Source organism: Danio rerio, chromosome 11 (genome assembly GCF_049306965.1).
Source record: "Danio rerio strain Tuebingen ecotype United States chromosome 11, GRCz12tu, whole genome shotgun sequence".
NCBI lineage: Eukaryota > Metazoa > Chordata > Actinopteri > Cypriniformes > Danionidae > Danio > Danio rerio.
Window position 1 is genome coordinate 35,988,051 of NC_133186.1, and position 19,450 is coordinate 36,007,500.

Sequence of the window (19,450 nt, forward strand, 5' to 3'; positions counted from 1 at the left end):
ATGTTTCTGGAGGTTGTGAATTATGTAGCAAGCAGTACGTATATTTGCATTTCGTCTTTAAAGTGAACGCTATGGGGCGGTATGATGCTGTTCCTTTTCACGCTTGACAGCTGACTACTTACCTCTATATGGATGGCTTTCCTGCTCTTACAAGTTTGTCCAGTGGCTCACCACATACATTGGTAGACTTGAGACGCAGAGAGGAGTTGAATGTGACGATGAGGTTTGAGTCTGGCGAAGAACGAAAAACTAAAGCCAAAAAAATAAAATACACAAATAAACAATTGGTGATAATGTGGTAAAATCTGAAAATGCGGTTAAAATAAGGGGGCTTTTCTTTTTCTGGATTGCTTTTTAAAACACTGTTGGTTGGGTTTAGGGAAGTGGGTGAGCGGGTCAATCAGTGCTTTTAAAAACACTATTGGTTGGGTTTAGGGAAGGGGTGGGTGGGTCAGTCGATCACTCATTTAGTCAGTCAGTAAGTCAGTTGAGAAGAGCAGGTGCAAATGGCACTCACGAGAGAAATTTGCGATCTGAAAAAGCGTACACAGCTGCCTCTGGTGGATTCGTGAAAACAAAAATTGCAAAAAATGTACCTCCTGGGATGTATTTGGCACTCTCAAGAAATGTATATAGGGCTTTATTTTCTGAATGAACCTGGGTTGCTTAGAAAAGTTCAGAATATTCACAAAGCAGCACTACTCTTATCGGCTTTTGACTGTAATAAGGATTATTAATGTTTCTTAAGGGTGACGCAGTGGCACAGTAGGTAGTGCTGTCGTTTAACAGCAAGAAAGTCGCTGGTTCGAGCTTCGGCTGGGTCAGTTGGCATTTCTGTGTGGAGTTTGCATGTTCTCCCTGCGTTTGCTTGTGTTTCCTCTGGGTGATCTGGTTTCCCCCACAGATCAAAGACATGCAGTACAGGTAAATTGTGTAGGTTAAATTGTCTGTAGTGTATGGGTGTGAACGAATGTGTGTGGATGTTTCCCAGAGATGGATTGCAGCTGGAAGGGCATCCGCTGTGTAAAAACTTGCTGGATAAGTTGGTGGTTCATTCCGCTGTGGCGACCCCAGATTAATAAAGGGACTATGCCAAAAAGAAATTGAATTAATGAATGAATGCTTCTTAAGCAGCAAAGCGATTTATTATAAAAGGACTATGTTATAGTGAAGGCTGGAGTTAATATATTAATTATTAAAATATTAAAATACATTTTATTTAAAGTCACCTTTCTGGCAACTCAAGGACACCGTACAATAAAAACAAGAGCAATAAAACAACATGACAAATAAATATAAAAATATACACAACTATAATGCAGATACAATTTAAGCATTAAAAGTCAACCTATATAGGTAAGTTTTGAGTCTAGTCAATAGCTCCTTTCACACTGTAAAAAAACAGGACTGGCAACCACTCATCCAGCCAGCAGAGGGAGCCCTCACCAGAATTCTGAATGCCAGTTCTTCGTTGGTTACTTCCTGTTTGGTGGCCATATTAACCTGGCCACACCAAACACTCAGTGCAAAGTATTGCCAGTATCTGCTGCCTTACTCAAGTGGTTTCTCACTGTTTGATCTGCCTTTTGTTATGACCTTTGAGCCTGTTATTTTTGACTACTGATTTTGGAAGACTGTTTTTGCCTTGTTTGCCTTGGTGGACACTCTGTGTGTTCCATTGAACCTGCAAGCCTTTTGACTACAATTTAGCCTGGTGTTTTGGATTTGTTTACTAATAACTATTAAACTTCTTGCATTTTATCCCATCTGTCTCCATGTTGTATGAAGGTAAATCTGTTGCGTAACTCGAGAGCTTGCAAATGTAAATGTGAGCACTTGTGATAATAATATTTGTATGTGTAGGTTGAAATGTACACTTACAGCTCTGATGTGAACAGCTGAAATCCTCGATTTGCACACACACACAACAATCCACACACTTGTGTTTTAAATTGGAAGTTGCAGATTAATAGTTGTGTATTTGTAAAATGTCATTCACAAATACAAAGCGACAGACACACGTGTGCACGGCAAATTTGACTGCATCTTCGCTCTACAACCACAGGTCGGCACTCACAACCTCTCAGATTCGTCAGTACAACTACAAATCTCCCGCGCTCTGACTTTTGCTACACATCTCCCGCGATCTCTGTAGCAGAACTCATCTGTGCACTCGCAAATGCAGAGGCGTGAGCAGCGCTGGGCAGGGGAGGGGCGGGGCTGGTGTAAAGCTGTTTGATTGGCTGATGCCTGACCAATGAACAATGCCAGCAGCCAACAGGACTGAGGTGCAAAATAATCATTTCCCACGATTATTTTATTATTTAGGGTTTATTTAAACTCTTTTCTGAAGAGATTCTTGTTAAAAATAATAAATTCTGTGGAAATGTACATACCAGTAAAAGAGCAGCAAAGCCAGTTTATTGGCTAGAGCCAGCCAATGAGATGGGGCGTTTCTGTTTGTCAGGACACAGGGCAGCTCACGTTGTTGGAGGCCTCGAGCAATCAGAGGGTAAGTTATGATTTTTAATAATTATCTATATGTTCAATACTGTTAGCTAAGCTGAGGACTGTGCTGGGTGCTTCTCTTGTTTGTTTCTTATATAAGAAAACAGTTATGAGTTATCTAGGAGCTGCTTTCAATCATGTTATATGGTTCTAAAGATACGATTCAACCCACATGAAATAAGAAGTTGTAATAGTATTTATAGTAAATAATAGTACGTTTTTGAACCATACTAACTATAGTAAACTGTATTATACAGTATATATTGCAGTATCTACAACTTTGTTAATGAATACAACAGCACACTGTAGTATTAACTAGCATGAACTTTAATAAATTGAAGTATACTTGTATGTATGTATGTATGTGTATATATATATATATATATATATATAGCTTAAATTTGAAAAAATTGAAATATAGCTATCTGTTTAAAACTAAACATTCTAATGCCATTTATTATGCAAATATCAAGTTGAAGCAAATCTGTTAAGAACACATATTTATATGTAAAACCTAATACATTTTAAAGCAGTTTCATTTCTTTCTAATTTTTACATCTACATGCATTACATCTGATTTAGGTCCACAACTTGCATCCTTCAACATGATATGTGTGTTCAAAGGAAGAGCAACTAGGTGAGGGAGACAGTGTCCATCACTCGGCTGAGGGTCCACTTTGAGCATCTCATCTGCAGGGTTAAGCAACATAAGCTGAACAGTCATCATCTCTCTCTATTACAGCGAGCATCAACCAGCTTTACACAATGGCTTGCTTTCTGACCATTAGTTAAGGCTTGAGCAAAGTATTAAAGAGGAGATAACATTTGATGGGTAATGATGAAGTTGGATTTACCACCTCCATCTCATTATGAACAAGGAAAAACCCTGAAATATTTCAATACAAGTAACTAGACATTTGCACTGCACTTATTTGGACTGTAAATTTTATTTGACAAATTACATTTCACTTACAGAACAGGTGTCAAACTCAGTTCCTGGAGGGCTGCAGCTTTGCAAAGTTTAGTTCTAACCCTAATTAAACACACCTGATCAAACTAATTGAGTCCTTCAGGTTTGTTTGAAACTTTCACTTAAGTGTGTTGAAGCAAGGTTGCAACTAAAAACGTGAAGGATTACGGCCCTTCAGGAACTGAGTTTGACACCCCTGCCTTACAGTAAAGTGTAAAAATACTACATTAAACAATTATCAAAATAAAAGTTGTGTTTGTGGGTGAGTGTGTGTTTTGTTCAAATCTGTAGTCATCTTGGCAGGTAAAAAGAGAAAATAAAGTCGGCTTCCTCTAGAATGATCTGAATCATTTTGAAGTGTTTGTAGATGAGCTTGATCATCATGTCATCTTTAGCATAAATAACATCCTATTCAAGCTATGCAGCTTCTCTGAGTTCCTCATCGACTTGAAACATGCTGATCTCTCCTGTCACTCCATCCTTACAGGAAACTGAGAAATAACCTATAGTTAGTAACGTTCATAATTAAAAAAGTGATATAAAGGACGCACTGTACACAAACATGTAAATAGATAGATGGATAGATAGATATGATGCAGGTTATAATAACAAAAACCGGTATGATCTGTAAGAAACTGAAACGCCTAGTGTTATTTTTAATTGCTATTAATGTGTGTGTGTGTGTGTGTGTGTGTGTGTGTGTGTGTGTGTGTGTGTGTGTGTGTGTGTGTGTGTGTGTGTGTGTGTGTGTGTGTGTGTGTGTGTGTGAATGTGTGTGTGTGTGTGTGTGTGTGTAAATATACTTCAATTTATTAAAGTTCATGCTAGTTAATACTACAGTGTGCTGTTGTATTCATTAACAAAGTTGTAGATACTGCAATATATACTGTATAATACAGTTTACTATAGTTAGTATGGTTCAAAAACGTACTATTATTTACTATAAATACTATTACAACTTCTTATTTCATGTGGGTTGAATCGTATCTTTAGAACCATATAACATGATTGAAAGCAGCTCCTAGATAACTCATAACTGTTTTCTTATATAAGAAACAAACAAGAGAAGCACCCAGCACAGTCCTCAGCTTAGCTAACAGTATTGAACATATAGATAATTATTAAAAATCATAACTTACCCTCTGATTGCTCGAGGCCTCCAACAACGTGAGCTGCCCTGTGTCCTGACAAACAGAAACGCCCCATCTCATTGGCTGGCTCTAGCCAATAAACTGGCTTTGCTGCTCTTTTACTGGTATGTACATTTCCACAGAATTTATTATTTTTAACAAGAATCTCTTCAGAAAAGAGTTTAAATAAACCCTAAATAATAAAATAATCGTGGGAAATGATTATTTTGCACCTCAGTCCTGTTGGCTGCTGGCATTGTTCATTGGTCAGGCATCAGCCAATCAAACAGCTTTACACCAGCCCCGCCCCTCCCCTGCCCAGCGCTGCTCACGCCTCTGCATTTGCGAGTGCACAGATGAGTTCTGCTACAGAGATCGCGGGAGATGTGTAGCAAAAGTCAGAGCGCGGGAGATTTGTAGTTGTACTGACGAATCTGAGAGGTTGTGAGTGCCGACCTGTGGTTGTAGAGCGAAGATGCAGTCAAATTTGCCGTGCACACGTGTGTCTGTCGCTTTGTATTTGTGAATGACATTTTACAAATACACAACTATTAATCTGCAACTTCCAATTTAAAACACAAGTGTGTGGATTGTTGTGTGTGTGTGCAAATCGAGGATTTCAGCTGTTCACATCAGAGCTGTAAGTGTACATTTCAACCTACACATACAAATATTATTATCACAAGTGCTCACATTTACATTTGCAAGCTCTCGAGTTACGCAACAGATTTACCTTCATAATGTTGTCACCACCGCCATTGTCACACACACATACAGACCTTTTCTGGCAATTTTTCGCAAAGGTCTGTATGTGTGAACAGGACCTTTTTGAAAAACCGGTAATATTCGCTCTGGCAATTTTCCGGAAAGAGAAGTTATAACATTACCCGATAATTTGCCGGAATGCTGCACTGTGTGAATGCAGAAGGAAAATTACCGGAAAGAGTGCAAACATTCAGATGCATTCACATGCGCTCGGTTTATGAAAATAAATACCGTTAAATATTTTTCCAGACAAATTTAGCTGCTAGATGTTAGTCAGATAACATTTCTATGTTTCTTCTTAATGCCAACTGTGTAACAAATTATCTATAAAATGCTTATAATAAACCACAGTTTGTTTACCTTCAAGCACTGCTTCAGTTGCTTGACCTGTGCACACAAAGGAGTCGGTGAGTGCAAGCACACACACACCTATTATGGACATCTCGACATCTGAAAGTGTTTCTTCATATGTTTTCATTTAAGTTGTTCACCAAACTTATCTATCCACATAATTTGTAATGTATTTAAATGTGTAATAATTTAGCTTGCGTTTCTGCATTTGGATGTCTCACAAAACAGCTGCATGAATGCTAAAACTTTAAATAAAAGTGAAACCATCAAGAAAAGACCAATCCCTTCTATGTTTAAAAATACAAGTGCATTCATTTCTGGTATGATGTCAGAATTTACCAGTATTTTGTAATAGATGTGTAAATGATATGTTTTAAAAAATTTGTGTGAACACCTTTATTATGAATTTACTGGTAAAGTCGTTCCGGAAATTTTCTAGATATTTACCGGCATCACTGTGTGAAAAGGGCTATAGTTTCTGATAGCAGGTGATAGTGAGTTCCAGAGCTGGGGAGCAGAGCAACTGAAAGCTCTACTACCCATAGACAATGATGCTTAAATTTAATCTTTGCAGTGCAGTAATATTGATTTATGATTGGCAGTTCATTGCACTGTGGCAACCCCTGATAAGCAGGCAATAAAAGTAAAATGAATGAATCAATGAATTTATGATCTTTTAAAAAAATTAATAATACTTAACAATATTTTACATATTTTTTTATTTTAAACATATTTACCAAATGCTGTTTAAACAACACATTTCTAAATATTATAGTTTTGAAAGCTAATTTTTAAAAACTAATTTCAGTCCTCCTTGTCATACTGACAGTACTTAATATTTCACTAGATTATTTACAAGATACCAGTATTCAGCTTAAAGTGCTATTTACAGGCTCAACTAGGTTAATTAGGTTAACTAGGCAAGTAAACAATATTTAAAACTGCTTTTAAGAAATCCGAATTTCTCCAGAAGAAATTACATAGAAAACATAGGATATCCTGTGAAATACTGTCAAAATGTCCTTTCTTTATTAAACGTCAACTGGAAAATATTTGAAAACAAATTTCATAGGAGGGCTGATTAATTTTGCCCTCAACTGTATATTGGGTTCAATAAATGAACCCCATGGTGAGCATATAAGATACCTAATTTATAAAAGTACATTGTAAAAAACATGTGCCTGGCCGTGATTTCAATGGTAAAAAAATTTAAAAATGCTACTGTAAAAATCTTTAATCTGGTTAACAGTATGTTTCCTTAATATATACTGCAAATAACCATAAATTGACTTTCACATAATTCCATGGCACATCACTTTTTATACTTTTTGTTGACATTACTATGGATCTTTTTAGTTGTTTTCCGATCAGTAATGTACAATAGAGATTTATGTTATATCTAATATTGGTAAACAATGTTTTATTTCATGACTGTTTTCTTATGTGTGTTACCGTACTGGTGTTTAGTAGATACACTGATACACTTTTCTGCTTGTGGGAAAAGTTGTTTGTGATGAGCATTGGTTCATTATGTAACTTTCTCATAACCAACTGCATGTGACTGTGTCAATGTGGCTATCTTATTAACAAAAGATGTGTAGATGTTGGAAATTCAAAATACAGACATATTACCTCTATAAATTAATGAAATAGGTAGTTTACTGTAAAACTGAGAAATTACTTTTACAGTTTGTACTGTATTTTTAATGGTGAAATACTGGCAACCACAGCATTTTTTACCATAAATTTTACAGATTTATTTTTGACAGTGTAAAAAAAAAGAAAATAGTTATTGTTAATTGAAAACCCACATCCAAAACTTCAAAATATCTCCTTCCAATGTTAACAAATATTTAAAGAATTGCATGATGGAGAGTTAATAATGCATTTTCAAAACTATCCCTTTAATCATCTCTCTCAATGCCGCCGTTCTTCACCTTCATCCCTTTAATTACTTCTGAGCTCCTGTTATCCTCAAGCTCTTTAGCGATTCGTTATTTTTACTCGCATAAGCAAATGATCAGCTATCTTTTAATGTCCTCTCATCCTCCCGGCGAGGATGTGGCATATTTCTTATCTGTCTTCTGTGCTTCTCGGTGAGATGAGCTTGAGATCTGAACCGACAGACGGATCCGTGTCACAGTAATGCAGTTTTGACACACAAATGCGCAGAGACACAAGCACCAAATAGCCTGAGGAGTCCTCTGAGGTCCTTTTTTTGTAATGTCACTCATCCACGTCAACTGTCAATGTGTGTTGTCTATCAGCAAAAAGTACATTGACCTCCACTAAAATTGGCACCCTTGATAAATATAAGCAAAGAAGGCTGTGGAAAAAATCTTTGTTGTTTAAAGGTGACATCGGAGGAACATTTTACACAAGTTGATATGATTCTTTACTGTCTTAAAGGGCACCTATGATGCAAAATCAACTTTTTTGTAGCTGTTTGGAAAGAACTATGTGTATAGTGTGTCCACAGCCATATTGGTGTGATATAAACCCAATAAGTCTCTTTTTTTAATTTCCTGACGTTAAAATAGGATCCAAATCCCAGTGATTTTGAGGTCCACGGCAACGTGACATAACAGTGCATTTTTTCCCTGCCATGTCTTTATAATAACATGAATACACATCCACAGTCCAATTTTTGCAAAGAAACTGGGATAAAAAAAAACATATGTTATAACTCTCTGTGATCAGCTACTCCTTAATAATTAGTTAATTACTAATTAATTAAGTTTAAAACGTTCTGATCAGCTGTGTTGTCGCGCGTACTGAAGGGCGGGACCGAGGGTGTGTATCATTTTGATCATTTTGGAAGGGCACTTTCTATCCAAGACTAAAAAGGGCATGTGCACTGCACAGGTTGAGCCCTATGTGTGCACGTGCCTGATGTTTATGTTGAGTTATTTAATTTTAAAGACCTTTAAAAGAGTGTATTCTTTGCTATAAACTTAAAATGACTGAACCAACAGACAGGAGCCTGATAAAAATGCTAATTTTTTAAAGAATTTCAAACGGCTTTTAGAGGATTTTTTTTAGAACTCTTTACTTTGAAATAAAAATAAAAACGGCGGGATTCCCTTTCCTTTTCATTACAAGTGAAGTCTACCCTTCATATGCAATCCTCAAAACAGTCAAATAGCGGTGCATGACTGTCAGCTGACAAGCTAATAATACATACACGTTGTTTCCCAAATGGATTCTGTGCTCGTGATTTGAAGCTAAGCGAAAGTATAGAGCATATTTGACTAGACATATACACACAATTAATAATAATTATATCTAAAGATGTCGGTCATGGAGGGGTTTTTTTTTTCAACAACTCATTCCATCCTAAATGAGCAAAAAAGTTAAAAAGGCAATCGAATGCTTACATTATACATTAGATGTAATGCTGTATTTATGCCATAGTATTCGCCACAGCAGAATGAACCGCCAACTTATCTAGTATATGTTTTATGCAGCGGATGCCCTTCCAGCTGCAACCCATCTCTGGGAAACATCCATACACACTCATTCACACTCATACACTACGGACAATTTAGCCTACCTGTACCGCATGTCTTTGGACTGTGGGGGTAACCGGAGCCCCCTCAGGAAACCCATGGGAATGCAGGGTGAACATGCAAACTCCACACAGAAACGCTAACTGACCCAGCCGAACCTCGAACCAGTGACCTTCTTGCTTAGTTTATCTATTTCTTGGATTATTTAACAATGCTCAGCTGGTCAGTGTAAACACCATAGCATCAGTCTAGCCTCATGTCGTAAAGCAATCCTGCCAAGGATGCAAGCAAGTGGGCTCCTTCTTGTATATTCCCATATAAAAATGTATTTATTTCACTTTTGCTTCTGTTGATGTTTAGGTTATAAGTAAGAACACATTTGAGTCTTTACATCTGAACACAGAGCAGACTGCATACCAGGGTCTCTTTGCTGTTAAAATGCAGAGAAATGAAAGGCACCATATTAGCCCACATAAGCTCGTTCTGAAAGCGTAGCCCTATATACATTTCTGGAGATCAGGAATTTTGTAGCCAGAGGAACGTATGGCTGCATTTCGTTTTTAAAACAAACACTACGATGAAGTATGACGTCGTTCCTTTTAGCGCTTACCAGCTGACCATTCACCTCCGTGTGGACGGCTTTTCCACCGTTACCAGTTTATCCAGTGGCTCGCTGCGTATGTCTGAGGATTTGTGAGGATCGGTCAGTTGGTTGTTCAGTTGGTCAGCCAGTCAACAGCGGCCTCTGGTGGATTTACACAAGAGCAGGCGCGAATGACACATGCAAGAGAAATTTGAGATCTCAAAAAACATACACTGAGGCCTCTCACGGATTTACAAAAACTGCTAAAAACATAGCTCCTGGGACATATCTGGTGCTCTCCAGAAATGTATATAGGGGTACGTAATCAAAGTGCTTTCCTATCTTTGCTATCTTTACAAAGTAAATGTCATCGTTTGCTTGGAGAAGGGTACATACTGTATGAAGATGCAGAGGTATAAAATGGCACAACATTCAAACAGGCATGAATAAACCTAACTAAACACAAACATCGACACAACCAAATTTATATATATATATATATATATATATATATATATATATATATATATATATATATATATATATATATATATATATATATATATATGAATATAAATATATATATATATATATATATATATATATATATATATATATATATATATATATATATATATATATATATATAAATATAAATAAATATATATATATATATATATATATATATATATATATATATATATATATATATATATATATATAACTTCACATTTAAAATAACGGTACTTTTATTTGTTTTTGAAAGAGGGATAAGGCTTTTTCTTGTAATTCTTTTAAATAAATTGTGGTGAAGTCGGTGATGTGCTGTTGTTTTAAAGCTAACTTCTGCAACTTCAGATTTTTATTTTATTTTTTTTTAAATTCCTCCTAGCAGATGACAGACACATGTCCTCTTTCAGTTGATTCATGACACTTACTGTCGACTGGATGTCTAAAATATTGCTCTGATGGTGGAAATGGGCATCTTTTTGGAGTTTTTGCTTTTAACCGTTTCTAGTTTTGTTAAGCTTAACAACCCTTTGCTGCAAATTATGGTTTACCCACTGTGACAAATGACTGAGTGAGTTTTGTCCATGTGTTATTTCATATTTATAGTCCTGTGAAACAGCTAGCCATGGCTGAACAATTTCCTGATCCGAGTGACCCAGGTGTACTAAAAGGATGTAAAATATAAATGGGAATATACTTAAAAAACATTTTGCTCATCAGTATTCTAAAGCTCTGTGATTTCCTGTGGTACTGGAAACATAGATGGAATCACAGAATCCAGACATTAAAATGGGAGGACCACATCAAGTCACAAACACGCTTATGAAACAAGGAGAATTAACAAGGCAACAGTTTATCCATATATAGCAAGTACAGTAGCATCACACAAACACAGTTTTATCCATTATCTGGTTTTATTTAACCAGTTTACCAGTGTATTTTTACTTTTAAACTTTTAATAAATTAGGGTTGAATTGTATAAATGTCAATATTTAAATGAATTATGAACGTACACTCACCGGCCACTTTATTAGGTACAACTGCTTATTAATACAAATGTCTAATCAGTTTCACATGACAGCAGCTCAATGCATTTAGGCATGTGGAAATGGTCAAGACGATCTGCTGCACTTCAAACTGAGCATCAGAATGGCATAGAAAGATTATTTGAGTGACTTTGAACATGGTTTGGTTGTTGGTGCCAGACATGCTGGTCTGAGTATTTCAGAAACTGCTGATTTACTGAGGTCAGAGGAAATTGGCCAGGCAGGTTCGAGCAGATAGAAAGGCAACAGCAACACAAATAACCACTTACTACAACCGAGATGTACAGAGCATCATCTCTGAATGCACAACACGTCAAACCTTGAGGTCGATGGGCTATAACAGCAGAAGGCCACACCAGGTGCCTCTCCTGTCAGCTAAGAACAGGAAACTGAGGCTATAATTCGCACAGGCTCACCTAAATTGGACAATAGAAGATTGGAAAAAAGATTTCTGCTGTGATTTTTAGATGGTAGGGTCAGAAATTTGCATCAACAACATGAAAGCATGGATCTATTCTGCCTTGTATCAACGGTTCAGGCTGGTGGTGGTGGTGGTGTAATGGTGTGGGGAATAGCCACAGCCTACCTGAGTATTGTTGCTGACCATGTCCATCACTTTATGACAACAGTGTACCCATCATCTGATGGCTACTTCCAGCAGGATAACACGCCTTGTACATGTCACCGACTCAATCCCAGTCATTCCCCTCGCTGGCCAGCAGAGGTCATCATCACCGGACTATTATCCATTGACTGATTAGCACTCACACCTGCAGCACATCTCCCAATCACCTGGCTCACGCTTATAAGCAGCACTCACACGCAGTCTCATTGCGAGGTCTTGTTTTGCCCCAGCTAACACTTCTGAGCGTTTCTCATCCTTGCCTGCTTTCCCGTTGCTTACCTTACCTTACCTTGCCTTGATTATCGTCCTTGTTCTGACTGCCACCTGCCTTGTACCTCAGCCTGAATACCGACTCTGATCCACGCCGCCTGCCTTGAACTCTAGCCTGCACACCGACCTTCATATTCGCCGCCTGCCTCTGACCCTTGCCTGCATACTCATCCTGTGTTTACCTGAAGCCAGCCCTTCGTCCTAATACTACGGTGTTTGATGTAAATTCGCACACGCATTACATCTGTGTGCTCATTGTTATTAAACTGTGTTTTATAAACATACTGCAAATGGATCCCTCTGTGTCAGCCATTTCGTTACAGTACACGCCTATGTCATAAAGCGCAAATAATCTCAGACTGGTTTCTTGAACATGACAATGAGTTCACTATACTCAAATATCACAATCACCAGATCTCAATTCACTAGAGCACCTTTGGGATGTGGAATGGGAGATGTGAGTCCTAGATGTGAGGCTATCATGTCGATATGGACCAAAATCTCTGAGGAATAATTCCAGTACTTTGTTGAATCTATGCCACGAAGGATTAAGGCAGTTCTGAGGGATAAAGGGGGTCCAAACAACTAGGTGTACCTAAAAAAGTGGCCGGTGAGTGTATACATTCAAGCCCAAAATTATTAATACCCAACACTAGAGAGAGGAAGAGAATATCAAAAGGCTGAACAAAGATTTTTTTTTCTTCCCCCACCCTTTGCTCATATTTACCAGGGGTGCCAATGTTAGTGTGGCACACTATGTACTCACACAATATATGAGTGGTCTTAATGGGTTTGCATCTATATTAAAACATGTCCGACTGTGGTGAGGCTATCGTTAGGCATGACTGAACATGTTTGAGCCAGAGCTTTAAAAGTGACATGCACGCACACACACATATGCATTCAATCTGACAGTATGATCATCCCAGCATGCACCTGGAATGTTCTGCAAAATGCAAAGTGAAGCTGAAATGCCAAAGCCATTAAAGTTGAAGTGCTGTTGACTTAAAGTGATAATGTTTTCTTGCTGTAGATTCGAGTTGAAGTCAAATAACGCTCAGTTAAAGTCACCTTATCTGACTCACCCACAACAGCATTACATGAAAAATGGAACTGAACATCATGTTCAGAATGAGCTTGTAAAACACAGAATAGAATTGTAAATTTTGTGAAGAGAATATAAGGGGCTTTTTTCCACTGCCAGGATGATATGACATGTCTTATAGTTCATGAGAATGAGATATATATATGTATATATTTTTTTTTTATTTTTTTAGAACAGTTCTGTCTGGCTCTCGAATCTGATTGGCTTATAACCATGCGATACTCTGCAATAACAGCATTCGTACATCCTTTTCACCCTTGTGTATTACTCCGCCCACATAGAGTGACTGCAGATCAATAGACTCACTGTAATGCTGTATTTATACCATAGTAATCTGCTAATGTTTGCTTTGCTTTGGCTTTTTCGTGATCTTTTCGTTTGCTTTGTGATCTCCCGATTGCAACAGAGAAATACTGGAAAATCTCTGTATTGTCATGACACTTCATGCCGTTCGGCCTTATAATCTTAAAATGTGAGCAAAATTGTCATGACTTTAGACATTGCGAGAGAGCTAGACGCTAGAGAATCATTAAAATACTAGCTCTAAAGTGACATGTGTAAAGCCGCAACTGTTTCTGCTATTCTGACGGTCAGCTGCAGATGTGAAGGAATGGCGGAAGAAAGTAGTTCTGTCAAACTGCTGTTTATACGCAAAATCACTCGAGTAGCAGTGCGTTATGGCTGTATGTCGTCACTAGTGGGACACTAAAAGTGCTTTCACACCTGTGAATCGATTCATTTGTTCCAAAACAGGGATTAAATTGTTACATTGTTGCACTTTGTCCTTGGTGCAGTTTACCTTTACCCGGCAAAGTTTTTAAACGGACCAAAATAGCTAAAACAAGTCATGTGTGAGTAAACTCTCCTCACATTGGCCAGAGTTTCATGGTTTAGTTTGTAGAGTCCCGCTCAGCTGTCAGGGGGGGTGGTGGTTTAGTGGTTTTTGACAGGGTGCACATGACGTGTCTGAAGAGCGGGGAGGGATGTGGTGGGGAGGGGTAAGAAGGGTATGTGATGAATTTGAGAACCGGGAGGGAGACACGCAATTTCTGGGAGATTATCACTCGTTTGCGGGCATCCGATAAACTCCCGGAACTTCCCGCCCTACTCATTATTCTCTCTTCTTATAGCCATATGCCTATCCCATATCCATAAAACACTGTGATATAGCCAGGCTCGGATTGTATCGCTTTCTCACTACAATCAATCCGCTCCAGAGTTGGTTTCAATCAAGCTGACACCACCTCATTCAGGCGATCTCAGACCAATTGATTTGGCGTGGATCAGAGCTCGATTGCTGGTTTCACAAATGCTAAACAAACCGCGCTAACTGGGCAAACGAGACCGGTTCCGAAACAAAAGACTCGGTGTGAAAGCACCCCAAGACACTTGGCCTGTGGCCTTGAGCCAACGCACGCCTCCCACTAGTGCCGATATACAGCCATATCACACTGCTACTTATAAAAATATATTCATTCATTCATTTATTCATTCATTTTCGTACTACCTACTGCGCCACTGTGTTGCCCATATAAATATATATTATAGTTTTATTTTTACATTTTAAATTTGAAGTTTAGGTAGTGTGTGTTTTGTTATATTTAGTAGTTTATGGTTTTTTAATGTGCCTATATCATTTTATAATTTTTATTTGTAAATTATAATTAAATTATAATTATATTCGTAGTTTTTTTAGGATATTGTTAATAAGTAAAAATAAGAAATATCTCCTTGGTGAACAGTTGAAACAAATGTTAAATTGTGAATACATTTAATATATGTTAAGAAATAACAGGAGTCTTTATGGTTTTAGTTTTCCTTTTGGTTAACCATATTAACGCACATTTGCATGTGTAATGTGATGGGATGCTGACAACGGAGGTGCAGATCCAAATGCAGGGTGTATTAGGAGAATGGTCAGGCAAGCACCAGCCAACACATGGGCAAACAGGTGCATAGGCGTCGTCATAAACAGATGATTGGTCAGTCCCAGTGACAAGCAACATGAACAAACAAAACAAAGCGAGGGTCAAAACATGGCAAGACAAAGGAATCACAATAACAGTAAAACTAGACTCAGTGTGTTAGTCTGTGCTGCAGTTAAAGTCCAAGAAATCAGTTCATAACTATCATCAGGCTGTGTGTGTGTGTGTAATCAACAAGAAACAAGAACAGCTGTGAGTGTGTGGTGCATGACAGGAGTTGAAGTTCTTTTGGTGACAGATTTGTAGTTCTCCAGCAATCTATGTGGACTAGACCGCTGGTGACTGTGACAGTTATTCATTTATTCATTTTCTTTTCGACTTATTTTCTTTATTAATACGAAGTCACCACAGTGGAATGAACCAACTTATCCAGCATATGTTTTACGCAACGGTGGCTCTTTTAGCTCCAACCCATCACTGGGAAACACCCATACACTCCCATTCACACACATACACCATGGACAATTTGGTTATTTAATTCATCCAAACCGCATGTCTTTGGACTGTGGGGGAAACTGGAGCACCCAGAGGAAACCCACGTGAACACGGGGACAACATGCAAACTCCACACAGAAATGGCAACTGACCCAGCCGAGGCTCGAACCAGCAACTTTCTTGCCGTGAGGCGACAGCGCTACCCACTGCGCCACCCCGCCACCCAGCATGGTTATATTTGTTCAAAAATAAAATCAGTAAATTTTTGTTATATATTGTACAAACTATTTAATAATAATAATAAAATGTATCAAATAATTAATAATTATATAGTAATATTTAAAGAAAAAATTAGGAAAGAAAAAAATACTGCATATTTGCATATCTTGGGTTGCAAATATGTTTGTTTTTTTCTAATTGCCTATATAGAGGCCTAGGCTGTTAAATATGCATCCCTTCATTCATGTATTCATTGATTTATTCATTTTTCTTCAGCTTAGCCCCTTATTTATTATGAATTGCCACAGTGGAATGAAATGCCAGCTGTTCTTGCATATGCTTTATTCAGCAGATGCCCTTCCAGCTGCAACCCAGTAATGGAAAACACCCATACACACAAGCATTCACACACAGGCCAATTTAGTTTATTCAATTCACCTTTGGACTGCGGGGGGAAACTGGAGCACCCGGAGGAAACCCATGCGAACACGGGGAGAACATGCAAACAGAAATGGCAACTGGCCCAGCCAGGACTCGAACCAGTAACCTTCTTGCTGTGAGGCAACAGTGCTAACCACTGTGCCCCCATGCCACCCTGCATTCCTTCATGTGTTTGTTAATGTATGATGATTGTTTTTGCGTAGCTACAACATTTTTCACTGGACAGACCTGGTTCATTGGTTTGGTTGCAAAAGTTATCACTCCAGTTTCAACGGTCTGACTCCTGAATGGATTTTTATGAAGTAGCTATTGAATCAACACTTCCATAATACACTTTTTAGCACTCTAGCCAAATAATCACTCTGGGAAATTGCTGCTTCCAACAGTATAAATAGGTGGAAAAATCTCCCTGTCTGCCACCGTGAAGAGAAAATGCAATAAACCTATAACACAGCAGGAAAGACAGTGATTACAGAGGTCATAAAAATACATATTAAGAGCCATGCATCTTCAAAAGGGACAATCTCTTTTTAAAAAAAAAGAGAAGAAGCTTCATTTGTGTATTTATATCTTTGGCAATGAATACATTTCAGAGAGAGATTGATTTTTAGAGCCTAACATCAATTGGAGAAATGTTGCCCTTCCTGCATCTGAGATGTAATGAAGAAATGAACTATTGCACCTCAATATCTGATTCTGAGAGGAGAGTCTGTCTTGGTTTATTACTCGCCTTTTATCTTTGTTCTTTTATCTCTCAAACAACCTGAAGAGCCCCTTCTACTAGTTGATTCTGGTGTATGTGTGTGTTCTTTGTTCAGACCAATATTACAAATAGAAAGATCTTCTGTACGATTGTTTTTGTGAGCTCATCTTTCCTCACTGAAGTGAAAGTTATCACAGAGTTATCACAGTAATTTCACAATTTTTAAGGAACACTGAGCCTCATTTACCAATATCTGATTTAATTAATTTGTTCTTAAGAAATGTCTTAAGCAGCACAATAGGGTATATGCCGAGCTACTGTTTTTCCCATACTGATTAACTTCCGGTGACCAGTTATTGTGAACTTTTTTTCCATTTTATACGGTTCCTTTTACAGCATCGATGTTGTAATGTCATTAAAATACATTCAGTTAAATAAACTTTGGCATTCATTTAGTTGCTCAAGCGTAAAACGAGACAAAAAGCTGTTTACTCGCACGCGCCTGGTCAGAATCGGCAGGCTAGTGGAAAAGCTCCATTGAATATACTGGGGTAAAATAAATGCTCATATTATAAAGACATGGCATGGGGAAATGTAATTTAGTGCAGTGCTTCTTGTACAATCTGAGACCCACTTTATATTGGATATCACTCAGATAGTGGAGATTGCAGATTTTTAAAGAAAACAGCCCTTAAAAGCGTTGGTTTTTGCATTGGCATACAGTTCGACGGAAGCGCTTAACCCAGGTTACTGGCAAATTAAAAGTCCTATTTGCATGCTTCGGCATATACCCTATTGTTAGCAGCTGTGTTCATGTATGACTATTTCATCTAAAAATGAAAATTGCCCCATAATTTTCTCAGCCTGTAGTCATCCTTGGTTTATATGACTTTTTTTCTGTCAGACAAACACAGTTGGGGTAAAATTTATCCTGAACTGTAAAGAAAAAATATATATTAGAGCTTTAAATATTTTAGTTGAATCAAATGAAATTTCCTAGTCATCTCAACTTGCATTAGTTAAACTGACTAAAAATATGGAATTAAACATATTAACTTATTAAAATAAGTTTGGTAACGTACCTGTAAAAATATTTGCTATTAGGAATTTTTGTCATATAATAAAATATTTTCTTTCATGCTGGAAGCTTTTATTTTGAAGCTTCCAAAACAACCTTATAACCTATGTGTGCCGAAATGTCTGTCTTTTGTTTTGTTTCTTTTAACCCGTCCAATGCCAGTATAGCCAATTATATTTCAGCACCTGGATTTGTGTTTGTTGACCATCAGTTTAGACAATGTTCGCACCTGTCAGCTTTTATTGTGTGGAAAACTTGATTATTTTGAGCTTTTGTCAGCTAATTTTATCTTCTGGGTTTAAAATAATTTTTGGGACCGGATCAAAATCGGCAGTGTAGCGCAAAACTGCAAAGACGCGTCGGTATCTCAATATTATTAATAGCGGAGTTTTCTTATCCTATGAGAAGAGCCTGCTTCTTGATTATTCATACCTGCACGCGCTTTCCGAAGGCAAGGCAGACATGCCAGTGCCAAGCTGTGAGACACGTTGATGACTGGGTGAGACCGCGTCCACGGGCCCACGGCAAACAGTATTTAGCTGTTCATGAAGGTTTGGTTGTGTTTGTTTCCATGATCCACGAGGTTTGTTGCATGTTTTCCTCGCAATGCTGTCAGGGCCAATACAGCAAAGTTGTTTGTGTGCAATAGAGGTCTGCATTCCCGCGGCTGTCCCGCGGGCGCTGCGGGACCCGACCAGATTTCTACGGCGCGGGTAGAAATTTCCGAATAAATCACGGGAGCGGTCGGTAACGGGTTTAATTTGGGACGGGAGCGGGCTGTCTAGCAATATCGCTCCCGACTCCCGAGTGAGCACGCGTATGTATGTGTGTAAATGAAATAGCGCGATGCTGTGTTTAGCTTGTTTGTTGCAGTGTGTGTGTGTATGTATGCGCACGCGGGACATCAAGTGCTTAATATAAGCGGGAGCGGTCGGGTTCCGGCTAAAACCTGGCGGGTGCGGGCGGGAGCGGGATTCAAAATTTAGTCCCGCGCAGATCTCTAGTGTGCAACAAGCATTTTTGTCGGGAGAGCAGTATACAAGAATTAGAGAATGGCAGACATTGTCTTTTATCAGTAGTTCGTTCACACTTAGACACATCCCTGTGCTTCTGTGTTTGCCTAAATCCTCTAGACTACTAACAGGGCTAATTGTTAAAATAGACAGGGCACTAAGTCTGCATTCAGACCCGGGGATTGAGAGAAAAGTCCTCATTTA

At 38.2% G+C, this 19,450-nt stretch overlaps 1 protein-coding gene across 5 annotated transcripts in view; it reads left to right on the forward strand.

Moving 5' to 3' along the window:
- The window catches only part of thsd7bb (thrombospondin, type I, domain containing 7Bb), a 203,820-nt gene that overhangs the window by 130,027 nt on the left and 54,343 nt on the right, over positions 1–19,450 (forward strand). The gene's annotated exons all lie outside the window — the stretch shown is intronic.